This window comes from Carcharodon carcharias, chromosome 29 (assembly GCF_017639515.1).
Source record: "Carcharodon carcharias isolate sCarCar2 chromosome 29, sCarCar2.pri, whole genome shotgun sequence".
In the NCBI taxonomy this organism is placed as follows: Eukaryota; Metazoa; Chordata; class Chondrichthyes; order Lamniformes; family Lamnidae; genus Carcharodon; species Carcharodon carcharias.
Genome location: NC_054495.1, coordinates 4801064 through 4824898, shown reverse-complemented (window position 1 = coordinate 4824898; position 23835 = coordinate 4801064). Strand labels below are relative to the sequence as shown.

The window sequence follows — 23835 nt, the reverse complement described above, 5'->3', positions numbered from 1 at the left end:
TTCTTAGTAGAAACGCTGCTCCTGAAGACTGTTTCCCATTTTGGAGCGCTCGGAAGGACAATGGGCAAACCTAGCCACCAATTCTATTTACCAAGGGGAGGAGACTCATCAGGATCACCCACAATAGTAGTAAAAGCTCAGATTTATATAGCACCTTTAAACAGCAAAACGTCTCTCGTTGCTTCATTGAAACTTTATCAAAGAAGATTGACACCCAGTCACATAAGATATTAGGACAGGTGACCAAACACATGATCAAAGAGAGAGGTTTTAAAGAGTGTTTTAAAAATGGGGGAGAGGCAGGGAGGTTTACAGAGGCAGTTCCAGAGCTTAGGGCCCAGGCAGCCAGTGGAAGAGGAAGCAGTGGAAGTCAGGGATGTGCCAGAGAGCACTATTTAAAACCAGCAACGATCTCAGAGGTTTGTAGTGGTTGGAGGAGGTGACAGGGATAGGGAGTGTTGTAGGGGCTGGAGGAGTTTATAAGGATAGAGTGGGTTGCAGAAGCTGGAGGAGGTTACAAAGATAGGGAGGGTTATGGGGCTGGATGAGGTTACAGAGATAGGGAAGGTTATATGGGCTGGATGAGGTTACAGAGATAGGGTGGGTTGTAGAGGATGGAGGAGGTTACAGAGATAGGGAAGGGTATAAGGGCTGGATGAGGTTACAGAGATAGAGTGGGTTGTAGGGGTTGGAGGAGGTTACAGAGATAGGGTGGGTTGTATGGGATGGAGGAGGTTATAGTGATAGGGAGGGTTGTAGGGGCTGCAGGAGGTTACAGAGATGGGAAGGGTTGTAGGGGCTGGAGGAGGTTACAGAGATAGGGAGGGTTGTAGGGGCTGGAGGAGGTTACAAAGATAGGGAGGGTTATGGGGCTGGATGAGGTTATAGATATAGGGAGGGTTGGGGGAGGTTGCTGAGATCAGGAAAGGCCAGGCAATGAAGGGAGCTCTCAATCATGAAACTCTCTGAGATGGAGTCAGACTCGCTCACCTCCACCCAACTGAACTCGGACACCAACATGAAATGAACTGCTCTTCAACTCACATTGGTCCCAAGCCAAGAAACCTTCTGATTTCAATGTACCTTACCCCAAGCAATGTGTACGCAAAATTAACGATGCCTCTGTTAAAATAAAATTTCTAAATGGAAACACAATTATAAAACAGTGGATCTCAGGCTCCCTCACCAGCCATCAATGCCCAAGATCCACCTAGCATTCTATAAATAGCATGATTTTTATTCACTCCCCAAACCCCAGCTGGGCCCACAGTCACATGTGCAAGATTCCCGGGAACGATGTTCCACTGCCCTTCGTTTCTGGTATAAATCGTTCCGATTTCATCCACTCCGAACACTTGTCCATTCCCGGCATCGATCTGTTTCAGGCTTCCGTCTATCTGATGGCAGACCAGCTCCGAAAGAGAAAAGGGCAGCTGACATGTCCAGTTTAGGGTTGCAAAGCATCATGACAGTGGGAAAGGGGAGAGAGTGATGGATGGATTGAGGAAGGGGAGAGAGTGAGGGATGGAGTGAGGAAGGGGAGAGAGTGAGGGACAGTGTGGAGAAGGGAAGAAAGAGAGGGATAGAGTGGGAAAAGGAAGAGAGAGCCGGGAGACTGAGGGACTGAGTGGGAAAGGGGGGAGAGTGTGAGAGAGAGACAGAGTGCGAAAGTGAGAGTGAGGGACAGATTGGGGAAGGCACAGAGAAAGAGGGGAGAGACAGAGTGGGAAAGGCTGTACAGTGAGAGAGACAGAATGGGAAATGGGGTGGAGTGAGGCAGAAAAAGGGAAAGAGGGTGGGAGGGAGAGACGGTTGCCTCAGGGTCTCAAGTGACCCATCAGGCAAAGCATCATGTTTAGTTTAGGAGTTTTATATCTTTAGCAGATCTGGGCTATGCATATTCAGACCTGGTGTAAGTCACTCATTGGCTGGACTAATTTCCAAGAATTAATGTTTGGATTTTCAGGCATTTGTTTCCATAACTGACAAATAAAATAAAAAAGGTCCGTTTAGTGTGTTCCTTTAATCTGCTTCCAGGATGAATGTAGAGGCTAAAAACAAAAAAACTGAATGTAGAGGCTGCCAGGTGACTCCGCCCCTTTCCCACTCTTTCTCTCTCTCTCACTATCCCCCATTCCCACTCTGTCTCTCTCTCTCTCACTATTCCCCCATTCCCACTCTGTCTCTCTCTCACACTATCCCCCTTTCCCACTCTTTCTCTCTCTCTCACTATCCCCCATTCCCACTCTTTCTCTCTCTCTCTCACTATCCCCCATTCCCACTGTCTCTCTCTCTCTCTCTCACTATCCCCCATTCCCACTGTCTCTCTCTCTCTCACTATCCCCCATTCCCACTGTCTCTCTCTCTCTCACTATCCCCCATTCCCACTGTCTCTCTCTCTCTCTCTCACTATCCCCCATTCCCACTGTCTCTCTCTCTCTCACTATCCCCCATTCCCACTGTCTCTCTCTCTCTCACTATCCCCCATTCCCACTGTCTCTCTCTCTCTCTCACTATCCCCCATTCCCACTGTCTCTCTCTCTCTCTCACTATCCCCCATTCCCACTGTCTCTCTCTCTCTCTCTCTCTCACTATCCCCCTTTCCCACTGTCTCTCTCTCTCTCTCTCTCTCACTATCCCCTTTTCCACTCTGTCTCTCTCTCACACTATCCCCCTTTCCCACTCTGTCTCTCTCTCACACTATCCCCCTTTCCCACTCTGTCTCTCTCTCACACTATCCCCCTTTCCCACTCTGTCTCTCTCTCTTACTTTCCCCCCCTTTCCCGCTCTGTCTCTCTCTCTCTCTCTCACTATCCCCCTTTCCCACTCTGTCTCTCTCTCACACTATCCCCCTTTCCCACTCTGTCTCTCTCTCTCTCTCACTATCCCCCATTCCCACTGTCTCTCTCCCTCTCACTATCCCCCATTCCCACTGTCTCTCTCTCTCTCTCACTATCCCCCATTCCCACTGTCTCTCTCTCTCTCTCACTATCCCCCTTTCCCACTGTCTCTCTCTCTCTCTCTCTCTCACTATCCCCTTTTCCACTCTGTCTCTCTCTCACACTATCCCCCTTTCCCACTCTGTCTCTCTCTCACACTATCCCCCTTTTCCACTCTGTCTCTCTCTCTTACTTTCCCCCCCTTTCCCACTCTGTCTCTCTCTCTCTCTCTCACTATCCCCCTTTCCCACTCTGTCTCTCTCTCTCTCACTATCCCCCTTTCCCACTCTGTCTCTCTCTCACTATTCCTCCTTTCCCACTCTCTCTCTCTCACACTATCCCCCCTTTCCCACTCTGTCTCTCTCTCACTATCCCCCTTTACCACTCTGTCTCTCTCTCTCACACTATCCCCCCTTTCCCACTCTGTCTCTCTCTCTCACACTATCCCCCCTTTCCCACTCTGTCTCTCTCTCTCTCACTACCCCTTTCCCACTCTGTCCCTCTCTCTCTCTCTCTCACTATCCCCCTTTCCCACTCTGTCTCTCTCTCTCACTAGCCCCTTTCCCACTCTCTCTCTCTCTCACTATCCCCCCTTTCCCACTCTGTCTCTCTCTCTCACTATTCCTCCTTTCCCATTCTGTCTCTCTCTCTCACTATCCCCTTTCCCACTCTGTCTCTCTCTCTCTCACTATCCCCCTTTCCCACTCTCTGTCTCTCTCTCACAATATCCCCCTTTCCCACTCTGTCTCTCTCTCTCACTATCCCCCCTTTCCCGCTCTGTCTCTCTCTCTCTCTCTCACTATCCCCTTTCCAACTCTGTCTCTTTCTCTCACTATCCCCTTTCCCACTCAGTCTCTCTCTCACACTTTCCCCCTTTCCCAATCTGTCTCTCTCTCTCACTATCCCCCCTTTCCCACTCTCTCTCTCTCTCATTATCCCCCCCTTTCCCACTCTGTCTCTCCCTCACTATCCCCCCTTTCCCACTCTGTCTCTCTCTCTCACTATTCCCCTTTCCCGCTCTGTCTGTCTCTCTCACTATCCCCCTTTCCCACTCTGTCTCTCTCTCACACTATCCCCCTTTCCCACTCTGTCTGTCTCTCTCACTATCCCCCTTTCCCACTCTGTCTCTCCCTCACTATCCCCCCTTTCCCACTCTGTCTCTCTCTCTCACTATCCCCCTTTATCAATCTGTCTCTCTCTCTCTCACTATCCCCCTTTCACACTCTGCCTTTCTCTCTCACTATCTCCCCTTTCCCACTCTGTCTCTCTCTTTCACTATCCCCCTTTACCACTCTGTCTCTCTCTCTCACACTATCCCCCTTTCCCACTCTGTCTCTCTCTCACACTATCCTCCTTTCCCACTCTGTCTCTCTCTCTCTCTCACTCTCCTCCCTTTCCCACTCTGACTCTCCCTCCCCCTTTCCCACCGTGTCTCTATCTCCAGCTTTCCCACTCTGTCTCTCTATCTCACTCTGTCTCTCACTCTCCCCCTCCCCATTGTCACTCTAACACTCTCTCCCCTTTCCCACTCTGTCTCACTCTCTCTCTCCTCCCTTCCCCACTCTGTCTCTCTCTACCCCTTTCCCACTTTGTCTCTCTCTCCCCTTTCCCACTCTGTCTCGCTCTCTCTCTCCTCCCTTTCCCACTCTGTTTCTCTCTACCCCTTTCCCACCCTGTCTTGCTCTCTCTCTCTTCCTTTTCCCACTCTGTCTCTCTCTCCCCTTTCCCACGCTGTCTCTCTCTCCCTTTTCCCACTCTGTCTTGCTCTCTTCTCTCCTCCTTTTCCCACTCTGTCTCTCTCTCCCCTTTCCCACTCTGTCTCTCTCTATCCCTTTCCCATTCTGTCTCTCCCCTTTCCCACTCTGTCTCTCTCTCCTCCCTTTCCCACTCTGTCTCTCTCTCCTCCCTTTCCCACTCTGTCTCTCTCGCCCCTTTCCCACTCTGTCTCGCTCTCTCTCCTCCCTTTCCCACTCTGTCTCTCTCTCCTCCCTTTCCCACTCTGTCTCTCTCTCCTCCCTTTCCCACTCTGTCTCTCTCCTCCCTTTCCCACTCAGTCGCTCTCTCCCCTTTCCCACTCTGTCTCTCTCTACCCCTTTCCCACTCTGTCTCTCCCCTTTCCCACTCTGTCTCTCCCCTTTCCCACTCTGTCTCTCTCTCCTCCCTTTCCCACGCTGTCTCTCTCTCCTCCCTTTCCCACGCTGTCTCTCTCTCCTCCCTTTCCCACTCTGTCTCGCTCTCCTCCCTTTCCCACTCTGTCTCTCTCTTCTCCCTTTCCCACTCTGTCGCTCTCTCCCCTTTCCCACTCTGTCTCTCTCTACCCTCTTTATATCTCCAATAAATTATCCCAGCCTGCCCCAAAAACGTTAACCCGTGTGACTTCCAAAAGAATTCCACAATCAGCACCATTAATCCAGATTCTTTCGCAAACATTAGACGTTCAAAACAAAGTTGCTGATTTTTAAATATTTTTTAAGAACTATTCCCTTGCAGTTAGATAAAATGGGGAGAATTCCTGTTCATGAAATAAATTCTAAACAGGAAACTCCAATCCGCCAGGGCCACAACAGCACCTTCCAACTCAGCGCCCCCCTGTCATCCCCGATCAGCCAATGGGGGCAGTTTGACCTAATGGCCCAATCAGGGCATTGAAAGCGCAACCAATCAGGATTTCAAACGAGCCTGGGAACGTAGAAATTGGCCACAGGGACACTTAAGTGCGCTGCAGATCAAGCAGGGGCATGTTGATTGAGAAAGGAGAGTGGGATCGGTTCTTTGGTTTCCCCGAGCAGAATGCCAAAGTCATTTGGCAGAATGTCTCATCGCCAGAACTTTCCAACAAGCACCATGACGTAGCTTGGCTGGTGGTGAGAAAGGCCCTCCCCGTCAGATCCTTCCTACACGCCAGGAATCTCACCCCCTCGGCACATTGCCCTCGAGGTGGCTGTGGTGGGGGAGAGACTGTTGTTCACTTTCTTGTAGATTGTGCCTTTGCAAAGAAGGTCTGGAGAGAGATGCAGTGGTTTCTGTTGAGGTTCATCCCGAGCAGTTCTGTGACACAGGACTCTGTGCTCTACGGGCTGTTCCCAGGGACACACACCGAGACAAACATCAACTGCAGCTGGAGGATCATCAACTCGGTGAAAGACGCTCTTTGGAGAGTTGTCCCTGACCGAGTGTTGCAGATTGGCACATTCCAAGGTCCAGGACTATGTGCTGAGGGACGCACTAAAGCTTGGGGCAGCCGCCACAAAGGCCCAATGGGGAAAGGTCACTGTCTGAGACCTTTCAGCCATAGTGCACCGAGGGGCTGGGAATTGTATAGACCCCTCAGGCTATACGACTCACAATGAATCTATGTAGTAAATATTACATTTATCACAATTGTATTGAAGCACCTCAGAGTGCAAGATGATCTATGTCGATAACTTAAATACCATTGCACTGTCTGACTGTCTGTAATGACCATCTTAAAATGGTTGTAATGTTCCTCTGATTGTACTGAAACACCTCAGGGTGCAACATGATCCATGTGGAAAATTGGAATCTGATTGCACTTTTTGTGATGGCCGTCCTGAAATATTTTCTACTGTTCTTTCAGGTATTTTATGAATAAGGTGTATTTTTGCAAAACAAAAATTGTAGATTTGATTGGATGACTTGCTCCTTCTGCAGCCGTCTCCTCGCTCCTCCTGTCAAAGGGCAATAGCCTCAACAAGAGAAGGCCGCTCACCACCACCTGCTCAAGGGGCAAGTAGGGATGGGCAATAAACTCTGGTCGAGCCAGCGAAGTCCACACCCTGTGAATAAATTTTAAAAAGCACTAGCACAAAAACAACATTCTGAGGATGCTGGAAATCCAAAATTAAAAAAATAAAAACTTCTGATGAAAAGTCATCCACCTGAAACGTTAACCCTTTGTTTATCTCTGCCTACGCTGCCAGACCTGGACTCTTTTCAACCTTTTCTAGTTTTATTCAGCTACATCGGCCTCAGGTTAGTGTTTTTTGATAATTCTTATATAAACACACAGTGATTACAAAATTCCTTGTAGTTAATGCGGGGGGGGGGGGGTTGGGATGAGTGGGGGCACATTGTTAATACCGATATAAAGTCATAACAATATATAGTTTACCAATACAAAAACAAAAACAGAATTACCTGGAAAAACTCAGCAGGTCTGGCAGCATCGGCGGAGAAGAAAAGAGTTGACGTTTCGAGTCCTCATGACCCTTCGACAGAACTATTATTATAGTTTACCAATAATTATTTTGATTATTGAAACAAATATATGACACAATTTCCTTGCATCGTTCGATACAGTCAGCATCATCAGTGGATGGTAATAAAAACACCAAATAGAGAGTTGAGCGTTTGGATGCAGTCTGCCTTAAACCTACCACTCAGAACCACTTGGAAACAAGCGCACGCCAGCAGGAAGGTTGAGAGAAACTGATTCATCTTCAGGGATGCTTTTAATTACAATCACAATGATGAGTTAGTTCGGCACTGAACTCCAGTGTCGACCAGCCAACAACTATTCTTTGTGGATCTGAAAGAGGTGGGGAGCTCTTATATTGATGTGTTCTTGGCTTGTGCTCAATGATTTGCTTGTATGACTCTGAAGGAAGCAGGTAGCTCAGATTTCACCCTTTGTTATTTCTGGAATATTCCGAGTTGTTTGAACTTCTGTCCTTGCTGCAGACACAGATCTACACTACGTGCCATTATCTCTGAACCCTTCGCTTCCCTCTGGCCTTTCCACCGGCAGACACTTGACCTCTCTCTCTTATTTAACACTGGCTCACTCTATTTCAAACTCTTCACATCCACAGTTTAATTTCATCCAAAACCCATAAACAAGACTTCCCTGGTTGACACATTGTTCATTCAGCAAAAGACATTTTCTTCTTCCTTTCAGATATGATGGACCACAAGCTTCAGCAGCTCATGGGATGGATCTCCCTCTTCACTTTTCTCCAACCCTCGTCAGGGATTCATAATGACTTCACCCCCTTTTTGTATTCATTCATGGAATGTGGGCATTGCTGGCTAGGCCAGCATTTATTGCCCATTCCTACTTCTCCTTGTTCAGAGGGCATTTTTAAGAGTCACCCAAACCAGGTGAGGACAGCATATTTCATTCCCTAAAGGGCATTAGTGAACCAGATGGGTTTTTTGTAACAAACTACAATGATTTCATGGTCTTCAGTAGACATTCCATTTCAGATACATATTGAATTTAAATTCCACCGTCTGCCATGGGTAGGATTTGAACCCAGGTTCTCAGAGGATTACCCTGGGTCCCCTGGATTACCAGTCCAGTGACAAGACCACTATACCACCCCCTCCTCTTTGACTATAAGCACTCGGTCCTCAGCAAAGGCCTCACCTTTAACCCCTTACACACCCCCCCCACCTCAATGAATTTTGAGTCAGCACAATGCTGAGCTCTTCTGTCGCCCCTGACTTCCCATCCATTTCTTTGATCAGAGCTCCAACCCCCTCTTAGCGGACCCTTGCATCCATTTCCAATGATCCCCCTCCAGCTGGACCCTTCTCTCTGGCCTCTGACCCTCTCTAGATCTCTTCACCGAGGACTTCCAGCATGACATTGGACGTCACAATTCCTCGCTTCCCGTCTCTCAGTCTAGCATGTCTCCTTCTGAACTTGTAGCACTCCGTTCTCTTAGGTCCAACCTTAACACTGCCATCAAGTGCGTGACAAGGGCGATGCTATTGTTGCCTGGGATTCTGACCTCTGCCTAGCAGAGGCCAAATGTCAAATCTCTGACACTTCCTCCTACCTCCCCCTGAGCCATGACCCAACCACCGAACATCATTGTGTCTAGGAACCTCACTGACCTCATCGCTTCTGGAGATCTTCCCTCCATGGCCTCCTACCTCGTAGACCCTCCCCAATCCTGTCCAGCCCACTGCTACCTCCTTCCCAAATTCCATAAACAAGACTTCCCTGGTTGACACATTGTTTTAGCCAGTTTTAGCCTGTTCTTGCCCCGCTGAGCTTCCTTCTCCTCACCTCGACTCACTTTTTTCCTCCCTTGTCCACTCTCTTCCTGCCTACATCCATGACTCTTCCAACCCCCTATGCCACTTCAGGGTTTCCTAATTCCCTGGCCTTAGCATTCTCATCTTCACCATGGATGCCGCTCCCCCTCCAGCTCCATTCCCTGCCAAGGTTGTCTGAGGTCTCTCTGCTTCTTCATTGAGTGGAGGCCCAGGCAGGCACCATCCACCACCGCCCTCCTCTGCCCGGCTGAATTTGCCAGCTACCCTCCTCCAAATGACTGAACTTGTCCCCACATTGAACAACTTCTTTACCTTGCCCAGGTCAGAGGGCTTTGGGAGGCCTTAGGGACCTGGAGGAGATGTCGGGAGGGGGAAGCGCACTGGGCCCTTAAAAGGGTATCTGCCCCATGCGGGGAAAGAAATAGTGAGGGCGATGCCCCAGGTAGCCGAAGAGCCCAAAAGAAGACAGGTTATTAAGCCTGGAAAGGAAAAGGTTAAGGTCTTGCATGAAACATGGCCAGCAAAAACTCTCTTTGTGACATTAAATAGGGGGAGAAAAGGGAGTCCCCAAACCCATGAGCAGATAGGGAGTGTGATGCCCCCCCCCCAGCTGAAAAGGCACTGGGGATGTTTGGCTGGGGGCTGGGGTTGTGGTAGCTGGAGCTGCACCTCCACTTGAGGGCAGTGGTGTTCCAGAGGACATGGAACAAGTTAGGAGATCCCCCCACCTCCCCAATAAAGCCAAAGGTCCCGGCCAGGAAGTCTGCTGACCACCACTTCACAGCGAATTTAAAAATGGAACAGAAAAGTTCCCAAATTGGCCCAGCAAGAAGGAGGGTGATGCCTCACCCAGCTGATAAGCCACCCGGAGGTACAGCAAGAGCTGGCCTGCCCCAGAGAGAGGGCAGTAGTGTCCCAAAGGAAACTGAACCTATCGCACAACAAACCAGCAGAGGGGCCCCAGCCAGTTGGGAGCCCCACCCCCCCACCACCCTCCTTCGCCCCCCTACCCCCCACCACCCCTCTGCTCACCCACCAGCATGGCAGAGTTGCAACAGAGCAGGACAGAGTTAACCACTCCCTTCACTCCCTTTAAACTGTCACATAACCACCACCAGGCTACCGCCCTGGTAGCCACATCCGATATGGTTGCGGGAGAGACCCCTGCCAGAAGGTGACCTTCCCATCAATCTTGCCTGGATAGGCTTGCCCAAGTTCAGGAGCCAACTGCCTGCCTGCTGCTGTGCCAACCGAACGCACCCAGCAGTGGGAAGCTGGAACTCTCCGGAAGCGCCCGGCCTGGACCCCGAGCTGGAATCCCCTAAAGAAGCCAAGGCCCCTGCAAAACTACACCCCACTCTCCTGACCCACAGCCGACGCTCCAGGCTCTGGGTCCGAGCACCTGAGTCCACAGGTTATCGAAGCGGACAAGCAGGAGCAGGGCTGGACAAGAGGAGTTCAGCCCTCTGACCCCAGTGTCTGGCACCCACAGAGTGACATGTCCAGCGGTCCTCTGCGGTTTGCCCAGAACAGCTTGACCATCACACATCCCATGAGCGTTGATCACCTTGTTAAACCCCCTACACCCTTTTGAGGATAGTCAATTAAGAGGTTGGAGTATCTGACTCCACCCACCACCACCCCGCCCTCCCCATCCCCTCAACAGAGGGAAGTCCAAACTCTAACACCGAATAGACTTCCCCATGCAGGAGGGAGCTTCCATTCCCCTTGCTGGCTGTGTGTTTTTTTCAGGAAGGATTGAGAGAATGCTTGTAAACCTTTGCCCTTCTTTCAAAATGGAGAATGGCTGTAGCTGATCACATGCTTCTTTCTGGAAGATTCGAAGCTGTTCCAATGGACAAAGGTTCCCTCATCATCCCGACTCTCTCACACACACAGAGCTCTCTTTCTCTCTGTCACACATACACACGCTCCTCTATCTCTCGCACACACACCTCTGTCTCTCGATCACACACACTCTCTCTCTCATACACCCCTCTGTCTCTCTCTCACACACACACACTCCTCTCTCTCACACGCACTCCTCTCTGACACACACTTATACTTGTACTGTATAAATATGCCAGCTAAGCCAACATAAAGGACTTGTAAAAGATGAGTCTGCACCAGCCAGTGACGGACAAAGGTAGAGCTATTTCTGACTCCTAATCTCCAATGTTGTGAGAGTGAGTTGGTGTGTGTGACAGAGTGCAAGTGCATGTGTGTGTGTTAGTGCGAGTGCAAGAGTGAGTGCGAGTGCACACGTGTGTGAGTGAGTGCAGGTGTGCATGTGTGCGAGTGCAGGAATGGGTGCGAGTGCGCGTGTTTGCGAGTGAGTGTGAGTGCGCATGTGTGAGTGAGTGCAAGTGTGCCTGTGTGCGAGTGAGTGTGAGTGCACGTGTGTGTGAATGTATGTGTGTGTGAGTGCGTGCATGTGTGCGCAAGTGAGAGTGCATGTGTGTGTGAGTGAGAGTGCCTGTGTATGCGAGTGACTGAGTACACGTGCGTGCAAATGAGAGTGTGCATGTGCACGAGTGAGTGAGTGCATGTGTGAGAGAGTGCACGTGTGTGTGCTTGTGAGTGCACATGTGTGCGAGTGAGAGTGCGCGTGAGTGAGTGCGCATGTGTACAAGTGAGTGAGTGCATGTGTGAGCGAATGACTATGTGTGAGAGTAAGTGAGTGTGTGTGTTAGAGTGAATAACTGTATGTGAGAGAGGGAACCCTGAGCTGGACACACACATATACACAACCCCTCCCCTTCCTCCCTCCCTCCCTCCCTCCAAAAGAATTTAACCATACACTGGGCCAGGATGGGAGCAAAACTCGGGCTGAAGGGCAACCACTTCCAGCGCCCACTGTCATATGAGCTCCACTGAGGCCAGTGCAGTATCTGCTTCAACAGAGGCGATTGTAAGGCCTGTGTTAGTTAAACCCAACACCTTAGCTCGGTGGCAGCCCCCTCCCCCTTCCCCGGGGCCTGGCCTGTCTCTCTCCAGCTCTGCTTCTTAAGCAAAGAAGCAAAGAAGGTTTTATTAGTTAGCTCTGCGGCTTGGCACTTTTTAATGGCCATTCAAATTAATTACTCATATTCAAATGATCAATGTATTGCTTTGACATTGATTTGTTGTTCAGCAAGATATTTATGTTTTCCTAATACCTTAACTTGTTTTGTAAATGTCATATTTAATGTTGCACCAAACCAGGTCTCAGGCAGCTGCTGCTGTGCCTCTTGCCTAAGGGGGGAAGGAGAGGCTCACAAAGGGCTGACTGCATTTTTGGAGGGCTGGCAAAAGGGGTTATTTTCACTTCAGCAAAATTAAGTGTTGGAAACGCCCAGCAAATCTGGCGGCATCTATGCAGAGAGAAACAGATGGCAGTGACCCTTCGTCAGAAGTGGTGAATATCGTGGACCTGAAGTGTTGACTCTATTTCTCTCTCCGTAGATGCTGCCTGGCCTGCTGAACATTTTCTGTTTATATTTCAGATTTCCAGTATCTGCAGTACTTTGCTCTCCTATTACACGCCCCACGCTGGGCATTTGTAAGTGTGGTTAATTTCAATTTGTCACCTAATGTGAAATGCAATTTTTATATTGACAAAGTCCACATGTGTGCATAGAAACAATACATTATTATAGGAGGAATTGGTGGGTGACATGTACCAATAGAGTTCGCTGCTGTTATTTCAAGGTAGCCTCATTTGTGCATGGGATGGTTGTTTGAGGTGCTTTTGAGGTTCCAGTCTTTTGGGTGTTGCTGTCCGGATATTGCACTGGACCAGTCCATCTTCCCATCAATGTGGCCCAGAAAGGCTGGCCCAAGTTCAAGGGCCAACTGCCTGCCTGCTGCTGTGCTGACCAAAAGCACCTAGCACTGGAAGCTGGGGCTCTCCAGTTGTGCTTACGCCCGACCCAGACCCTGAACTGGAATCCCCTAAAGAGGTCACGGCCCCTACAAAGCATCCTACTCTCCTGACCATAACCGAGCCCCAGTCTCTGGGTCCAAACACCTGAGCCCACAGGTTATTGAAGCGGACAAGCAGGAGCAGGGCTGGACAAGAGCAGCTCAGCCCTCTGACCCCAGTTCCTGGCACCCACAGAGTGATATGTCCAGTGCTCCCATAAGACCATAAGACGTAGGAGTAGAAGTAGGCCATTCAACCCATCAAGCCTGCTCCACCATTCAATAAGATCATGGCTGATCTGATAATCCTCAACTCCACTTTCCAGCCTTTTCCCCATAACCCTTGGTTCCTTTACTGATTAAAAATCTATCTACTTCCGCCTTGAATATACTTAACGACCCAGCCTCTACAGCCCTCTGCGGTAAAGAATTCCACAGATTGACTACCCTCTGAGAGAAGAAATCCCTTCTCATCTCTGTTTTAAATGGGTGACCCCTTACTCTGAGATTATGTCCTCTGGTCCTAGACTCTCCCACAAGGGGAAACAACCTCTCAGCATCTACACTGTCAAACCCCCTAAGAATCTTATATGTTTCCATAAGGTTGCCTCTCATCCTTCTAAATTCCAATGAGTATCGGCCCAACCTGCTCAACCTCTCCTCATAAGAAAATCCCTCCATACCTGGGATCAACCTAGTGAACCTTCTCTGGACTGCCTCCAATGCCAGTATATCTTTCCTTAGATAAGGGGACAAAAGCTGTTCACAGTATTCTAGGTGTGGTCTAACTAGTGCCTTGTAAAATTTCAGCAAGACTTCCCTATTTTTATACTCCATTTTCTTTGAAATAAAGGCTGACATTCCATTTGATTACCTGTTAAATTTGTATGTTAGCTTTTTGGAATTCATGCACAGGACTCCCAAATCCCTCTGTGCTGCAGTCTTCTGTCCTCTTTCCCCATTTAAATAATATTCAGCTCCTCTATTCTTCCTGTCAAAGTGCATAACCTCACATTTTCCCACAGTATATTCCATCTGCCACTTTTTTGCCCACTCGCTTAATCTGTCTGTATCCCTCTGTAGACTCCTTGTGTCATCCTCACCGCTTGTCTTCCCACCTATTTCTGTATCATCCGCAAATTTGGTGATAGTCATTAATATGTATTGTAAAAAATTGAAGCCCCAACACTGATCTTTGTGCCACTCCACTAGTTATGGGTTGCCATCCTGATCATGCCCCCCTCAACCTAACTTTTTGTCTTTTATTAGTTAGCCAATCCTCTATCCATGCTAATATACTACCTTCAACACAATGGGCTCTTATCTTATTAAGTAGCCTTATGTGTGGTACTTTATCGAACACCTTTTGGAAACCCAAATATATTACATCTATTGGTTCCCCTGTATCTATCCTGCTAGTTACCTCCTGAAAGAATTCTAATAAATTTATCAGGCACGATTTCCCCTTCATGAAGCCATGCTGACTCTGCTTGATTAGATTATGTAATTCTAAATGCTCTGCTATTACACCCTTTATAATAGACTGCCCTGCCGATCTCCCGGACCAGCTTGACCACCACTCACCCCGTGAGTGCTGACCACCCTGTATAACAGTCAGACCCTTTTGAAGATACTCAAGCAGGTGGGTGGGTGAGGTTGCGAGTGGGTGAGGTTGAAGTTGGGTCGGGTGGAAAGTGAGTGAGGTGGCAGGTGTGTGAAGTGGCAGGTTGGTAGCATGTAATGTGGGTGAGGTGACATGTGCGTATGGTGGCAATTGGGTGAGTTGGTGGGTTGGGAGCTGAGAGATGGGTGAGGTGACAGGTGGGTAGGGTAGTAGCTGGGTGAGATCCAGGTGACTGAAACAATGGTTGAGGTGGCAGGTGGATGAGGTGGTAGCTGTTCAGAGTGGTAGTGGTAGTTGGGTCTGAGGAGCAGAAGTTGAGGGGGGGAGGGCAGTAGTTTGGTGGAGGCATTAACATAATGGTATTATCACTGGACTAGTATTCTAAAGACCCTAATTAATGCTCTGGGGACCTGGGTTCAAATCCCACCATGGCAGTTGGTGAAATTTGAATTCACTAAAAATCTGCACCTAAAAGATCTGATAATGAATACAAACCAATCTCGTTCACTAATCTACTTTAGGGAAGGAAATCTGCCATCCTTATCTGGTCTCCAGACCCACAGCAATGTGGCTGACTATTAAATGCCCACTGAGATAGGACAATTAGGGATAGGCATTAGATGCTGGTCAAGTCAGTGATGCCCACATCCTATGAACAAATTTTAAAAGGAAACACAACACTTCAGCTTTTTTGTCTATGTTTGCACACAGGCTATAATGAGGTCAGGAGCTGAGTGGCCCCGGCAGAAGCCAAATGGGAACAAGGGAGCAGATTGTCAGGAGGTAGTCAGGGGGACAAGGACATAGCTGTGGGGTTATGAAGTAGTTCCAGGGGGTTGTGGTGGTAGTCAGGGGATAGCTGTGGGGTTAGGAAGTAGTTCCAGGGGGCTGTGATGGTAGTCAGGACATAGCTGTGGGGTTAGGAAGTAGTTCCAGGGGGTTGTGGTGGTAGTCAGGACATAGCTGTGGGGTTAGGAAGTAGTTCCAGGGGGTTGTGGTGGTAGTCAGGGGATAGCTGCGGGGTTATGAAGAATTTCCAGGGGGTTGTGGTGGTAGTCACTGCATAGCTGCGGGGTTATGAAGTATTTCCAGAGGGTTGTGGTGGTAGTCAGGGGATAGCTGTGGGGTTATCAAGTAGTTCCAGGGGGTTGTGGTGGTAGTCAGGGGATAGCTGTGGGGTTATCAAGTAGTTCCAGGGGGTTGTGGTGGTAGTCAGGGCACAGCTGTGGGGTTATGAAGTATTTCCAGGGGGTTGTGGTGGTAGTCACTGCATAGCTGCGGGGTTATGAAGTATTTCCAGAGGGTTGTGGTGGTAGTCAGGGGATAGCTGTGGGGTTATGAAGTAGTTGCAGGGGGTTGCGGTGCTAGTCAGAGAATAGCTGTGGGGTTATGAAGTAATTCCAGAGGGTTGTGATGGGAGTGAGGGCATAGCTGTGGGGTTATGAAGTAGTTACAGGGGGTTGTGGTGGTAGTCAGGACATAGCTGTGGGGTTATGAAGTAGTTGAAGGGGGTTGTGGTGGTAGTCAGGACATAGCTGTGGGGTTATGAAGTAGTTACAGGGGGTTGTGGTGGTAGTCAGGACGTAGCTGTGGGGTTATGAAGTAGTTGAAGGGGGTTGTGGTGGTAGTCAGAGCATAACTGTGGGGTTATGAAGTTGTTGGAGGGATTTTGTGGTGGTAGTCACGGATAGCTGTGGGGTTATGAAGTAGTTACAGGGTGTTTGTGATGGTAGTCAGGCCATAGCTGTGGGGTTATGAAGTAGTTGTACGGGGCTGTGGTGGTTGGTAAGGCCTAGCTGTGGGGTTATGAATTAGTTGCACGGGGTTGTGGTATTAGTAAAGGCATAGCTGTGAGATGATGAAGTAGCTGCAGGGGGCTGTTGTGGTAGTCAGTGCATGGCTGTGGGATAATGAAGTAGTTGGAGGGGTTTTGTGGTGGTAGTCAGGGGACAGCTGTGGGGTTATGAAGTAGTTGCAGAGGCTGTGGTGTTAGTCAGCACATAGCTGTGGGGTTATGAAGTAGTTTCAGGGGGTTGTGGTGGTAGTCAGGGCATAGCTGTGGGGTTATGAAATACTTGTAGGGGGTTGTGGTGGTACTCAGACCATAGCTGCAGGTTTATGAAGTATATGCAGGGGCTTGTGGTTGTAGTCAGCACATAGCTGTGGGGTTATGAAGTAGTTGCAAGGGGCTTTGATGGTTGTCAGGGAATAGCTGTGGGGAGATGAAGTAGTTGCAGGGGGTTGTGGTGGTGGTCAGGACATAGCTGTGGGGTTATGAAGTAGTTGCAGGTGGTTTGTGGTGGTAGTCAGGACATAGCTGTGGGGTTATGAAGTAGTTGCAGGGGGCTGTGGTGGTTGGTAGGGCCTAGCTGTGGGGTTATGAAGTAGTTGGAGGGGTTTTGTGGTGGTAGTCACGGACATAGCTGTGGGGTTATGAAGTAGTTGCAAGGGGCTTTGATGGTTGTCAGGGAATAACTGTGGGGAGATGAAGTATTTGCAGGGGGTTGTGGTGGTAGTGAGGGCATAGCTGTGGGGTTATAAAGTAGTTGCAGGGGGTTGTGGTGGTAGTGAGGGCATAGCTGTGGGGTTCTGAAGTAGTTGCAGGGGGTTGTGGTGGTGGTCAGGACATAGCTGTGGGGTTATGAAGTAGTTGCAGGTGGTTTGTGGTGGTAGTCAGGACATAGCTGTGGGGTTATGAAGTAGTTGCAGGGGGCTGTGGTGGTTGATAGGGCCTAGCTGTGGGGTTATGAAGTAGTTGGAGGGGTTTTGTGGTGGTAGTCACGGACATAGCTGTGGGATTATGAAGTAGTTGCAGGGGTTTTGTGGTGGTAGTCACGGACATAGCTGTGGGGTTATGAAGTAGTTGCAGGGGGCTGTGGTGGTTGGTAGGGCCTAGCTGTGGGGTTATGAAGTAGTTGGAGGGGTTTTGTGGTGGTAGTCACGGACATAGCTGTGGGGTTATGAAGTAGTTGCAGGGGTTTTGTGGTGGTAGTCACGGACATAGCTGTGGGGTTATGAAGTAGTTGCAGGGGGTTGTGGTGGTAGTCAGGACATAGCTGTGGGGTTATGAAGTAGTTGCAGGGGGTTGTGGTGGTAGTCACGGACATAGCTGTGGGGTTATGAAGTAGTTGCAGGGGGTTGTGGTGGTAGTCAGGACATAGCTGTGGGGTTATGAAGTAGTTTCAGGGGGATGTGGTGGTAGTCACGGATAGCTGTGGTGTTATGAAGTAGTTGGAGGGGTTTAGTGCTGGTAGTCAGGGGATAGCTGTCGGGTTATGAAGTAGTTGCATGGGGCTGTGTTGGTTGGTAGGGCCTAGCTGTGGGGTGATGAAGTAGTTGCAAGGGGCTTTGATGGTTGTCAGGGAATTGCTGTAGGGAGATGAAGTAGTTGCAGGGGGTTGTGGTGATAGTCAGGACATAGCTGTGGGGTTATAAAGTAGTTGCAGGGGGTTGTGGTGGTAATCAGGACATAACTGTGGGGTTATGAAGTAGTTGCAGGGGGTTGTGGTGGTAGTCAGGATATAGCTGTGGGGTTATGAAGTAGTTGCAGGGGGTTGTGGTGGTTGGTAGGGCCTAGCTGTGGGTTTATGAAGTAGTTGGACGGGTTATGTGGTGGTAGTCACGGACATAGCTGTGGGGTTATGAAATAGTTGCAGGGGGCTGTGGTGGTAGTCACGGGATAGCTGTGGGGTTATGAAGTACTTGCAGGGGGTTGTGGTGGTAGTCAGGACATAGCTGTGGGGTTATGAAGTAGTTGCAGGGGGTTGTGGTGGTAGTCACGGACATAGCTGTGGGGTTATGAAGTAGTTGCAGGGGGTTGTGGTGGTAGTCAGGACATAGCTGTGGGGTTATGAAGTAGTTTCAGGGGGATGTGGTGGTAGTCACGGATAGCTGTGGTGTTATGAAGTAGTTGGAGGGGTTTAGTGCTGGTAGTCAGGGGATAGCTGTCGGGTTATGAAGTAGTTGCATGGGGCTGTGTTGGTTGGTAGGGCCTAGCTGTGGGGTGATGAAGTAGTTGCAAGGGGCTTTGATGGTTGTCAGGGAATTGCTGTAGGGAGATGAAGTAGTTGCAGGGGGTTGTGGTGATAGTCAGGACATAGCTGTGGGGTTATAAAGTAGTTGCAGGGGGTTGTGGTGGTAATCAGGACATAACTGTGGGGTTATGAAGTAGTTGCAGGGGGTTGTGGTGGTAGTCAGGATATAGCTGTGGGGTTATGAAGTAGTTGCAGGGGGTTGTGGTGGTTGGTAGGGCCTAGCTGTGGGTTTATGAAGTAGTTGGAGGGGTTATGTGGTGGTAGTCACGGACATAGCTGTGGGGTTATGAAATAGTTGCAGGGGGCTGTGGTGGTAGTCACGGGATAGCTGTGGGGTTATGAAGTACTTGCAGGGGGTTGTGGTGGGAGTGAGGGCATAACTGTGGGGTTATGAAGTAGTTGAAGGGGGTTGTGGTGGTAGTCAGAGCATAGCTGTGGGGTTATGAAATAGTTGCAGGGTGTTTGTGATGGTAGTCAGGACATAGCTGTGGTGTTATGAAGTAGTTGCAGGGGGCTGTGGTGGTAGTCAGGACATAGCTGTGGGGTTATGAAGTAGTTGCACGGGGTTGTGGTATTAGTAAAGGCATAGCTGTGAGATGATGAAGTAGCTGCAGGGGGCTGTTGTGGTAGTCAGTGCATGGCTGTGGGATAATGAAGTAGTTGGAGGGGTTTTGTGGTGGTAGTCAGGGGATAGCTGTGGGATCATGAAGTAGTTGCAGGGTGCTGTGGTGTTAGTCAGCACATAGCTGTGGGGTTATGTAGTAGTTGCAAGGAGCTGTGTTGGTAGTCAGAGCATAGCTGTGGGTTTATGAAGCAGTTGCAGGTGTTTTGTGGTGGTAGTCAGGACATAGCTGTGGGGTTATGAAGTAGCTGCAGGGGGTTGTGGTGGTAGTCACGGCATTGCTGTGGTGTTATGAAGTAGTTGCAGGGGGTTGGAATGGTAGTCAGGGGATAGCTGTAGGGTAACGAAGGAGTTACTGGGGGCTGTGGTGGTAGTCAGGTGATAGCTGTGGAGTTATGAAGTAGTTGCAGGTGGTTTGTGGTGGTAGTCAGGACATAGCTGTGGAGTTATGAAGTAGTTGGAGGGGTTTTGTGGTGGTAGTCAGGGGATAGCTGTGGGGTTATGAAGTAGTTGCAGGGTGCTGTGGTGTTAGTCAGCACATAGCTGTGGGGTTATGTAGTAGTTGCAAGGAGCTGTGTTGGTAGTCAGGGGATAGCTGTGGGTTTATGAAGCAGTTGCAGGTGTTTTGTGGTGGTAGTCAGGACATAGCTGTGGGGTTATGAAGTATCTGCAGGGGGTTGTGGTGGTAGTCACGGTATTGCTGTGGTGTTATGAAGTAGTTGCAGGGGGTTGGAATGGTAGTCAGGGGGTAGCTGTAGGGTAACGAAGGAGTTACTGGGGGCTGTGGTGGTAGTCAGGTGATAGCTGTGGAGTTATGAAGTAGTTGCAGGTGGTTTGTGGTGGTAGTCAGGACATAGCTGTGGGGTTATGAAGTAGTTGCAGGGGTCTGTGGTGGTAGTCAGGGGATAGCTGTGGGGTTATGAAGTAGTTGCAGGGGGTTGTGGTGGTAGTCAGGACATAGCTGTGGGGTTATGAAGTAGTTGCAGGGGGTTGTGGTGGTAGTCAGGGGATAGCTGTGGGGTTATGAAGTAGTTGCAGGGGGTTGTGGTTGTAGTCAGGGGATAGCTGTGGGGTTATGAAATAGTTGCAGGGGGCTGTGGTGGTAGTGAGGACATAGCTGTGGGGTTATGAAGTAGTTGCAGGGGTCTGTGGTGGTAGTCAGGGGATAGCTATGGGGTGATGAAGTAGCTGCAGGGGGTTTTGGTAGTAGTCAGGGGACAGCTGTGGGGTTATGAAGTAGTTGCAGAGGCTGTGGTGGTAGTCAGGACATAGCTGTGGGGTTATGAAATAGTTGCAGGAGTTTGTTTGATAGTCAGGGCATAGCTGTGGGGTTATGAAGTAGTTGCAGGGGGCTGTGGTGGTGGTCAGGATCTTGCTGTGGGGTTATGAAATAGTTGCAGGATTTTGTGTGATAGTCAGGGAATAGCTGTGGGGTTATGAAGTAGTTGCAGGGGTCTGTGGTGGTAGTCAGGGGATATCTGTGGGGTTATGAAGTAATTGGAAGGGTTTGTCGTGGTAATGAGGGCATAGCTGTGGGGTTATGAAGTAGTTGCAGGGGGCTGTGGTGGTAGTGAGGACATAGCTGTGGGGTTATGTATTAGTTGCAGGGTGTTGTGGTGGTAGTCAGGGGAGGGTCATGAGGGGATCAGTGTAAGTGATCAGAGACTCAGTTGTCCAGGAGGTAGAGTAGGTTTTCATCTGTCTAACATTTCCTGTTTAACTATCCAGCTAAGTACATTGGAATCGGAGAATGAGGCTCCACAAATATCCATCCTTAACGATGGGTGAGGACAGCACATCAATGCAAAAGACAAGGCTGAAGCGTTTGCAACAATCTTCAGCCAGAAGTGCCAAGTGGATGGTCCAACTTTGCCTCTTCCGAAGGTCCCCAGTGTCACAGATGCCAGTCTTTAGCCAATTCGATTCACTCCACCTGATATCAAGAAACGTCTGGACGCACTGGATACTGCAAAGACTATGGGTTGACAATATCCTGGCAATAGTACTGAAGGTTTGTGCTCCAGAACTTGCTGCACCCTTGGCCAAGCTGTTCCAGTACAGCTACAACACTGGCACCTACCCAGCTATGTGCAAATTTGTCCAGGTATGTCCTGTGCACAAAAAGCAGGACAAATCCAACCCAGCCAAAATTACTGCCCCATCAGTCTACTCTTGCTATTCAGTAAAGTGATGGAAAGGGTCATCAACAGTGCCATCATGTGACACTTTCTTAGCAATAACCTGCTCACTGATGCCCAGATTGGGTTCTGCCAGGGCTACTCAGCTCCTGACCTCATTACAGCCTTGGTTCAAACATGGACAAAAGAGCTGAACTCTAGAGTTTTTTAAAAATTTTGTTCATAGGAAGTGGGCACCATCCCTAATTGCTCAGCTCAGAGGGCATTTAAGAGTCAACCACACTGCTGTGGGTCTGGAGGCTCATGGAGGAAAGACCAGATAAGGATGGCAAATTTACTTCCCTAAAGGAGATTAGTGAACCAGATGGATTTGTGCTCATTATCAGACCAGATTTTTATTGAATTCAAATTTCACCATCTGCCATGGTGGGATTTGAACCAAGGTCCCCAGAGGCATTAACCAGGGTCTTTAGAATACTAATCCAGTGACAATACCTCTATGCCAAAACTTCCACAAAACCATTGCTCCCCCCATCCCCTGCTATCTCCCCCCCACACCCCCGCAACTACTCCATGACGCTCCAACTATGCCCTTGAGAGTGACAGCCCTTGACAACAAGGCAGATTTTGACTGAGTTGGCATCAAGGAGCCCTGGCAAAACTGGAGTCAATGGGAATCAGGGGGAAAACTCTCCACTGGTTGGAGTCATACCGAGCACAAAGGAAGATGGTTGTGGTTGTTGGAGATCAGTCATCTCAGCTCCAGGGCATTACTACAGGAGTTCCTCAGGGTAGTGTCCTCGGCCCAACCACCTTCAGTTGCTTCATCAATGACCTTCCTTCCATCATAAGGTCAGAAGTGGGGATGTTCGCTGATGATTGCGCAGTGCTCAGCACCATTCATGACTCCTCAGATACTGAGGCAATCCATGTCCAAATACAACAAGGCCTGGACAACATCCAGTCTTGGGCTGACAAGTGGCAGGTAACTTTTGTGCCACGCAAGTGCCAGGCAATGACCATCTCAACAAGAAGGAACCTAACCATCATCCCTTGACATTCAGTGGCAATATCATCACTGAATCCCCCACTATCAACATCCTGGGGGTTGCCATTAACCAGAAACTGAACTGGACTAGCCATTTAAATACTGTGACTACAAGAGCAGGTCAGAGGCTAGGAATCCTGTGGACAGTAACTCACCTCCTGACTCCCCAAAGCCTGTCCACCATCTACAAGGTGTGATGGAGTGTGATGGAATATTCCCCACTTGCCTGGATGAGTGCAGCTCCCACAACAGCCGAGAAGATTGACATCATTCAGGACAAAGCAGCCCGCTTGATTGGCACCCTAATCTCAACATTCACTCCCTCCACCACCGACGCACAGTCGCAGCAGTGTGTGTACCATCTACAAGATGCACTGCAGAAACTCATCAAGGCTCCTTAGGCAGCACCTTCCAAACCCATGACCACCACCATCTAGAAGGACAAGGGCAGCAGACACATGGGGAACACCACCACATGGAAGTTCCCCTCCAAACCACTCACCATCCTGGCTTGGAAATATATCAGCCGTTCCTTCACTGTCTTTGGGTCAAAATCCTGGAACTTCCTCCCTAACAGCGCTGTGGGTGTACTTACACCACAGGGACTGCAGCGGTTCAAGAAGGCGATTCACCACCACCTTCTCAAGGGTATTTAGGGATGGGTAGCAAATGTTGGCCTAGCCAGCGACAGCCACATCCCATAAATGATATGCAAATAAAGCTGAGAGAGTGAAGTCAAAGGAGAGGTTGTTTAACCTGAGAAAAAGCCTGCCAGATGAAGGGGGCTGATGGTGGATGGAGACAGGATGAGCCTCTACTCATGGAAGACACAGAGAGCTTGGAGACCATCCTGTTGGGGAATGGAAGTGGATGTCTATGGTGAAGAGGAATGGTTAGAAGCAGGAGATTGGAAAATGCTTAAGTGAAGTTGGGCATTGGTGAATCACAGATGTAGGTAGGAAGAGGCTGGGCAAGGGGAAGAAAGAGTCAACATGGGAAGAAATAAGTTCATTGGGGCAGGAACAGGATAAAACAATGTACCAATCAAGGGAGCCTTGTTTATGCATTTTGGGAAAGAGGTAGAAGTGGGTTTGTTGGGAATGCTGGACTGTTTGAAGTTGAAAGTTGTAGAGAGAAGGTTTCCACAGGAGATGAGGTCAGTGACAATCCTGGATGCAATGTCTTGACATTGACCATGGATCGGGGGAGGTATGAGGAAGTGTCAGGGAGTTTGCGATCAGTCGATGCTAGGTAGAGGTCTGGGCACTAGACAACAGCAGTGCCACTTTTATCACAGATTTTATGGCGATGTCAGGGTTGGACCCAATAGAACAGAGTGTAGCTAGTTCAGAAGGATATAAAATGAAGTGAGAGGAATTAAAGGAAGGCCAAGGCCAACCAGATATCAAAGAGAAGATGTGGACAGGTTAAGAGGCTGGAGGGAGGAGGCCAGTTGGAGGGAGCATATTTGAGACGTGAGAAAGGGTCCACCAAGATGGG

At 49.4% G+C, this 23835-nt stretch overlaps 1 pseudogene; it reads right to left on the bottom strand.

Annotated features, from left to right (window-relative positions):
• The window catches only part of LOC121271006, a 53984-nt pseudogene that overhangs the window by 2530 nt on the left and 27619 nt on the right, over positions 1-23835 (bottom strand).